Source organism: Mesoplodon densirostris, chromosome 17 (genome assembly GCF_025265405.1).
Source record: "Mesoplodon densirostris isolate mMesDen1 chromosome 17, mMesDen1 primary haplotype, whole genome shotgun sequence".
Classification (NCBI taxonomy): domain Eukaryota; kingdom Metazoa; phylum Chordata; class Mammalia; order Artiodactyla; family Ziphiidae; genus Mesoplodon; species Mesoplodon densirostris.
Genome location: NC_082677.1, coordinates 74,714,178 through 74,722,646, shown reverse-complemented (window position 1 = coordinate 74,722,646; position 8,469 = coordinate 74,714,178).

The following is an 8,469-nucleotide window of genomic DNA, read 5'->3' as shown; positions in this document are numbered from 1 at the left end:
GCTCCAGAGCCATCGCCCCACCTGCCAAGGTGGAAAGCTGTCCCCCAGATTATCTACTCTTTACTTACATCAACATAGTTCTGCTTGTCCCAGTGACTGTTCTTTGGACAAAATTTCTTTATCTTGTTGAAGTCATTGTCTTTCGTTTCTCCGATACTTTGTGACCCTTGATGGTGCTGTGACAGTTAGATATTCTGCTGAATTTGTTTGTGCTGCCACCTGAGGGAAGGGGTGGGTGAATTGTGCAGCTGTGATTTCCTCCTGAGATTATTCTCATGCAGGGGCTGGGAGGGCTGAATGGATGACCAGCACCTAGGACACTGTTTTCCTCTCTGAATGAAACATTACAGGCACTGATCCTATCAATTCTGTGTGGCCGATAGTGGGAAAAGAGGCGTCATGGGTTGACATGTCTGGCTCCTCCTGCTGGAGTATCCCATTAAGCCCCTTCTAGGTGGCCCCAGACCCTACCATATGTGTCCATTACGTACTGTGGCAGGTGTCCTGTATGTCCTGCATCCATGTTAGGCTGTGGTTTCCTTTTGCAATTCTACTGTCCCTCTATTCTAGGCTTCTGGCATTTCTCACATTATCTGGTCCACCAAAAGTCCTACATAATGATTCAGGTATGAAAAAAAATGTTTTTATGTTATTTATATGGATTTGGGATAGCAGAAGTATATCTTGACAGTCTGATGCCTTGAAAACACTTTCATTGGCTTTCATTCATTCATTTCTGCATTATTTCGTGTATTCGTCCATTAGGAGTAGGTTGCTGCTTTCTGTGTGCCAAAGATTCTGCGAGAATCTGAGGAATATCAAGATTGCTTAAGTCCCCACAGTTCAGTAGAAATGTTAGAAACCATGACAGGAGCTATAATGAGGTGTATGCAGAGGACTCAGAGCTTTTGGAGAGGAAGAGGCATTTAGAAGAACACAGTACATCTGAGTTTCTTTCCCATTTCTGGGGCTTTCTATATTCTACATGGCAATCGAGTCATACGTTTTTCTAAAAATTTAGTATTATATCTTATTAAATATCTACATACCACAAAAATTATTTCATTGAAAACTACCCAAGAAAGTGTAAAATCACTTAATAACTGGTTTTGTACACCTTGGTTTGGTTGAGAGACTCTTCTAAGCAAATAGAAGGTAACTCATAAGTATTTACTACACTGAACAGTTTTCAGAACTCTTCTCCTCATCCCATAACTGCCCATTTATGTCTCGGTATAAATGCTGCTTTAGAAAATACTTCCATGACTCCTTTAAATAAGTTAAGTTTTCCTTTAGATTTGTTATACTACCCTGCACTTCGCCTTCATAACACTTGACAACATTGTTTTTGAAATAGCAGTATGTGGAATTATTTGTCTGACTTCTTTTCTCCCCACTACATTGTAACTTCTTAGCAGGAATTCTTCCTGTTTGAACAAGACCACATAAGCAGAGGAGGAGCTTTAAAAATACATGTTTCATTTTGAGTCCATGAACTTGCTTTAGGTGTTCCATGCAGAAAATCAAAGCATCCTCACAGAGAAAATGTCAGTGGGCTTCTCTGTGAAATTTGGTACCAAACTATAAGTTCTATTTCCCAGTTGAAACATGCTGGTAGAGCACATTACCTGGCTCAGTCTCCTTCTCATGCTCATGATTAATCCAGGATGAGGGTGCAATTACACCTCCCTTCCACTGCTCCCTCTTTTCTCTCCTCATCTGGCTGGAGAGAGGAATGGAGTCTCAGCCCTTCTCAGCTCTGTGAACTCCAAGTGGATCCACAGACAGCACTGCAGCTGGCGGTGGGGAACACTGCCCATTACACCTGCTGCGGTGTCACTGCTCATCAAATCAGTGCTCTCGTTTAGAGTTTTAAGTGAACAAAAGTTCTGGGACATGTCACCTGTACTCTTGTAAAGGCTGTAAAGAGGGCAGGATATAAAGAGACCATCAGTAGAGATACATTTTAAAAACCACAGGAAACAAGAAAGTATGCAGCAAGTAAACATTGGTCGAATATTTAAAAGGGCGATTTTCAGTTTTGGAATATTTGCTACAGTGATTGATTTTCAAGTGGAGTCCTTCTTAGGGTAATATATTTCATGGTGTTCTCCTGTGTGGAAATGATACTGAAAGCATAGGTCCCATGGCAATCAAATTTATCAAGAGCGAATTTGTTTTCATTTCATCTGGTATTAATGGCTTGACAGGAGCCACGGGAAGGTTTGTTCTTGATTAAGAGATGGAAATTCAAAGCAATTTGGTGTTAGGTTTAATATAAAAACCTGCAAACAAATTTTAGATGGAAACTTTGAACCAGGAATAGTTACAAGTGAAAATATCAGTATGACTGGAAACTGGCATAAAGCAAATGACTATTTAACACTAAGAGTTGTGCTGAAAACCAAAGACTAGTGACCTATACATTATATCTGTAAAAATCATCACCTGTATGAGCATCACAGCCTCCAAAATCAGAGTAAAAGAAATCAATGATTAGCAGAAATGCTCTTGCAAAAAACCCAACAATTTTGACTGTGTTTTTTTTTTTCATTGTTGACCCTCTCTGAAGCCAGACTCAAGTGTACATATATAGAAATTAAAAGTTTTGGTGGACACTTGTGCCTAGAAAAACGTTTGGAATTAAGCATGAGGTGCTTCCCATGAGAACAGAGGGCGTAAGACTTACCGGTTTCCTGGTCTAATGCAGATGATAACTCTCAGCTCCCAGTTTTACCCAGAAGAAACTTTTTGGTGGCATTATTCTGCCCAGTGAGTGTCGAGGATAGTTTGTAATGTGTGCGTCATGAGTTCTTTAGCTTCAGAAGAATAAAAATGGAAAAATCCTTAAGGGGGCCATGTACACTGCAGTTAATAGCAAAACATTCCAGCTGTGTCATGGGGGTAAGGCCCTTCTGAATTAGCGGAGACTTTTGGAGCATTTGAGGACATTTCATATTTTACATACTTTTCAAGATGTCTCTGTTACAGGGGATTGAATTGCGACTCTTTCTTCCTCGGTTTCCACTAAACCTCAGGATGACAGTGATTGGGACGCCACTGTGAGCGTGGGACCCTTGATAACACACACCGACTTTACAAGGGAGAAGAAGGAAAACAGGCTGGCTGTCTCCTGGGCCCTCAGCAAGACTAAAGATATGAAAAGAAATGTGAGAGAGGATCCAGGGAAGACTGATGCCCCTTTGGGCAGAAGGGAAGTCCCCCTCCCCACCTTTAGTGGGGTCTTGGGTGTGTGCTAACTCTCAGTGCTGGGCTTCATGAAAGGGGCTTCACTGGGACTCCCAGGGACATGGGCGAACAGGAAGACACAGAGAGCTGGTACTTGGCCCAGGCCTAATGGGACTGCAGCCCCAGGTGTGAGATCATGGAACCACTGACAAGAGCCACCTCCAGGCAAGCCATGAGTCCTCCATGGACCACTCTCTGGGCTCCGATCCCATCCACCGGCTGACCTCCAAAGGCCAGGAGAAGGTTGCAACCAAGAGATGGAAGGACACTTGGCCTCTGGATGATGGCTTGAGGTCAATGTGCAGAAGACTGGGACTTCAGGGAGAAAACGAAAATGGAAATACAGGTTTATTGTGGGAAGCCAGTAGATTCTGTAGTTGTTTTTTAAATCAGTTAGCCTACTTGATTAATAAACATATGTAGGTGGAGACTCAAGACAACTGCTCACTAAGGAAGGCCAAATGCCGACTGTTGGGAGTGAAATTGGGAGATGTAGCAACTTGGACCTGTTGGGGTTTTTTGGGTTTTTTTTGATTTTTGAATTTTATTTTATTTATTTTTTATACAGCAAGTTCTTATTAGTTATCCATCTTATACATATTAGTGTATACATGTCAATCCCAATCTCCCAATTCATCCACCACCACACGCCCCCCAACACTTTCCCCACTTGGTGTCCATGTTTGTTCTCTACATCTGTGTCTCTATTTCTGCCCTGCAAACCGGTTCATCTGTACCATTTTTCTAGGTTCCATATATATGCATTAATATACGATATTTGTTTTTCTCTTTCTGAGTTACTTCACTCTGTATGACAGTCTCTAGATCCATCCACATCTCTACAAATGACCCAATATCGTTCCTTTTTATGGCTGAGTAATATTGCATTGTGTATATGTACCACATCTTCTTTATCCATTCATCTGTCAATGGGCATTTAGGTTGCTTCCGTGACCTGGCTATTGTAAATAGTGCTGCAATGAACATTGGGGTGCATGTGTCTTTTTGAATTATGGTTTTCTCTGGGTATATGCCCAGTAGTGTGATTGCTGGGTCATATGGTAATTCTATTTTTAGTTTTCTAAGGAACTGTTCTCCATAGTGGCTGTATCACTTTACATTCTCACCAACAGTGCAAGAGGGTTCCCTTTTCTCCACACCCTCTCCAGCATTTGTTGTTTGTAGATTTTCTTATGATGCCCATTCTAACTGGCGTGAGGAGATACCTCACTGTAGTTTTGGTTTACATTTCTCTAATAATTAGTGATGTTGAGCAGCTTTTCATGTGCTTCTTGGCCATCTGTATGTCTTCTTTGGAGAACTGTCTATTTAGGTCTTCTGGCCATTTTTGTATTGGGTTGTTTGTTTTTTTAATATTGAGCTGCATGAGCTATTTATATATTTTGGAGATTAATCCTTTGTCTGTTGATTCATTTGCAAATATCTTCTCCCATTCTCAGGGTTGTCTTTTTGTCTTGTTTGTAGTTTCCTTTGCTTTGCAAAAGCTTTTAAGTTTCATTAGGTCCCATTTGTTTAGTTTTGTTTTTATTTCCATTACTCTAGGAGGTGGATCAAAAAAGATCTTGCTGTGATTTATGTCAAAGAATGTTCTTCCTATGTTTTCTTCTAAGAGTTTTATAATGTCCTGTCTTACATTTAGGTATCTAATCCATTTTGAGTTTATTTTTGTGTATGGTGTTAGGGAGTGTTCTAATTTCATTCTTTTACATGTAGCTGTCCAGTTTTCCCAGCACCACTTATTGAAGAGACTGTCTTTTCTCCATTGTATATCCTTGCCTCCTTTGTCATAGATTAGTTGACCATAGGTGTGTGGCCTTATTTCTGGGCTTTCTATCCTGTTCCATTGATCTATGTTTCTGTTTTTGTGCCAGTACCATATTGTCTTGATTACTGTAGCTTTGTAGTATAGTCTGAAGTCAGGGAGTCTGATTCCTCCAGCTCCGTTTTTTTCCCTCAAGACTGCTTTGGCTATTTGGGGTCTTTTGTGTCCCCATACACATTTTAAGATTTTTTGTTCTAGTTCTATAAAAAATGCCACTGGTAATTTGATAGGGATTGCACTGGATCTGTAGATTACTTTGGTTAGTAGAGTCATTTTCACAATATTGATTCTTCCAATCCAGGAACATGGTATATCTCTCCATCTGTTTGTGTCATCTTTGATTTCTTTCATCAGTGGCTTATCATTTTCTGACTACAGGTCTTTTACTTCCCTAGGTAGGTTTATTCCTAGGTATTTTATTCTTTTTGTTGCAATGGTGAATGGGATTGTTTCCTTAATTTCTCTTTCTGAACTTTTGTTGTTAGTGTATAGGAATGCAAGAGATTTCTGTGCATTAATTTTGTATCCTGCAACTTTACCAAACTTGGACCTTTAATGAAGTTTTTCTTAGAGTCATTGTGAGCAAACTTTTGGCTTTTGGATGCTCTGGGCACCAAACATTCCATCTTTGTAGGGTTTGCCTTTCACCAAGGGCTGGAAGGTGGGTGTTCCTGGTGCCCAGTAGTTATACAATATCACCTTGAATTCCCTACTTCCCTGCCCTTGACAGCCTTCAGGAGCTGAGGTCACGACTATGTGGATTTCCTGTGGCTTCTCATCTCTTCTGCTAGGCAACTTTTCTTGCTTTTTAAAATATGGAATGTTATCCCCTTATAACAGCTTCAGAGCCCAAGGGAATGACAACATTTCTACAAATGCAGAATTTTCTGAAGAACCCTTTCCCCTACAACACACATGTAAGTACGGCCTATGTATATAAAAAATTATCCAAAATGCTTAATATTTTGCAGTATTAAGATTATTTTATTCAACAGTAATGTGGGTGTACCACAACAGAGAATTTGCTGGGTGAACCAGTACTGATTATCATATAAGACCTGGTTTGATGCAATTCAGCTTAATAGAGCCCTCAAGATAGGTTCAGTAAGAAAAGCACTCTTCACAATGTGACAGAATTTATACACTTTCAACCCATTGTTTTAGATCAGGGACCTCCAGCCTCTTTGTTTGCAGAAATCTTAAAAGATCAAAACCTCCAATTGAATTTGTTTTTATTCCATTTTTCTTTAGAGATTTGAACTTCCCCCTTTGGAATTTATCAATAGTTTCATTCTCTTTCATTTTCTTTAGACTTTAGAAACTAAGGGGTGACATCAGGAAAATGTCATCTGGGCCAGCTCTGGAGCCTTCTTTTGAAGCAACACACGCTCCCTGGGGCTGTAGGAAAAGGCAAGCTAGCAGATATGCCAGGATGTCTGTCGATGACTAATTCAAAGGAAAGAGAGGACACATCTGATGCATTCCTATTATAAAACAAAAATTGAAATAACTGCATAGATTTATTCACCTTTGATATTTTCTTATGAGAAAACATCAAGATTTTCTTCTGCCATTGTGATGATCTGGTAAACGACATAAAATCCAGGTTATATTGTGCTGTCAGATCATACAAAAATGATATTTTAGGTATAGATTTTTTTAAAAATTCTGAAAAGTGATCTGAGAAATTAGAGCAGGTGATAGAGATGTATTACAGGCAATCCAATAAGACTTACCCTTTGAAAAAGTCATCTTTAAAGTTTTACAAAGCATCCTGGATTTTAGAGAAACTTACTGAAACCACAATAATGGAACATCCCAGGGGTCCAGGGTACTTAGGTAAAGAGAAAAACTACAAAGGTAATTCTTCCAGGCTGTAACTCAGCATGCTACAACCCCTTGCTAGGTGGGTAACTTTGTAACTCATATGAGTAGAATATTGTAGAATTTGTTTGATAAAGTCATTGCTTAGGAATAAGATGTAAAGGAAGTACAATGGCAATAAATAATATATTTTTCAGTTTTTTGAAAGCAGTGCTACTGTTTTGGGAAACCATGAAGGTTGTGGAGTATATACCATTGCACAATAAACAGAAATATTACAGCTTTCAACTCCATTACCTGGATTTTTATGTGAAGCTATAAGCAATTTGAAAAATGTAATGAAATTACATTGAACTTTTACTTGGAACACAGTGTTTGTTTGTTTGTTTGTTTTTCCAGCTTTGAATGTTTTTTGTTGAGAATTTCCCAATGAGAATTAAAATAAAAATAAAACTTTTTAACTTCTAACTAAACACATGCATTTAAAAGTTGGTACAAAATTAGCAGTGCAGAGTAATAGCCAGGGGGTAAAATGTGTCCCATTGTAGAATGTTATTATGTAATAACTTCCATGTCCTTTACTGTGATAGGAGTTGAGTTTGATGTCTGGCTGAAAATGGACAGGAATAGCATTTTCCCAGAAATGTATCCAACCTTCTAGACTATGGAATTCAGAATATACTTTTTGTCCAAGTTGTGTAATGTTTCTGTGTGAAGTTCATTTACAAATCTAAGATTTTAATTGGCTGTTGCTTTCATTGGGTAGCATAATTCTACTAAATTATATGCCACTATTTAAGAATACTAATGATATATTTTTCCACTGTGGAAAATGAATTTTAAATCACTTTAACCCACTATGAACATTTTTTTAAAATAAATTTATTTATTTATTTTTGGCTGTGTTGGGTTTTCGTTTCTGTGCGAGGGCTTTCTCTAGTTGCGGCGAGTGGGGGCCACTCTTCATCGCGGTGCACGGGCCTCTCACTGTCACGGCCTCTCTTGCTGCAGAGCACAGGCTCCGGACGCACTGGCTCAGCAACCATGGCTCACGGGCCCAGCTGCTCAGCAGCATGTGGGATCTTCCCAGACCAGGGCTCAAACCCATGTCCACTGCATTGGCAGGTGGACTCTCAACCACTGCGCCACCAGGGAAGCCCCACTATGAACATTTTGATAGTAGGTTTTAGAGTCCTCTCATAAAGCATTATTTATTTATTTAATTTATTTTATTTTTTTCAGTACGCGGGCCTCTCACAGTTGTGGGCTCTCCTGTTGTGGAGCACAGGCTCTGGATGCGCAGGTTCAGTGGCCATGGCTCACGGGCCCAGCCGCTCTGCAGCATGTGGGATCTTCCTGGACCGGGGCACGAACCCACGTCCCCTGCATCAGCAGGCAGACTCTCAACAACTGCGCTACCAGGGAAGCCCAAAGCATTTTTTTTAAAGCAATAAGACTGGGCAGTGTCTTAACATAGGATAATAATTCACACCAATTATATCGCTAAACATAAGGTCTCAGCCCTGATAATATATCATAATTCATACCTTATG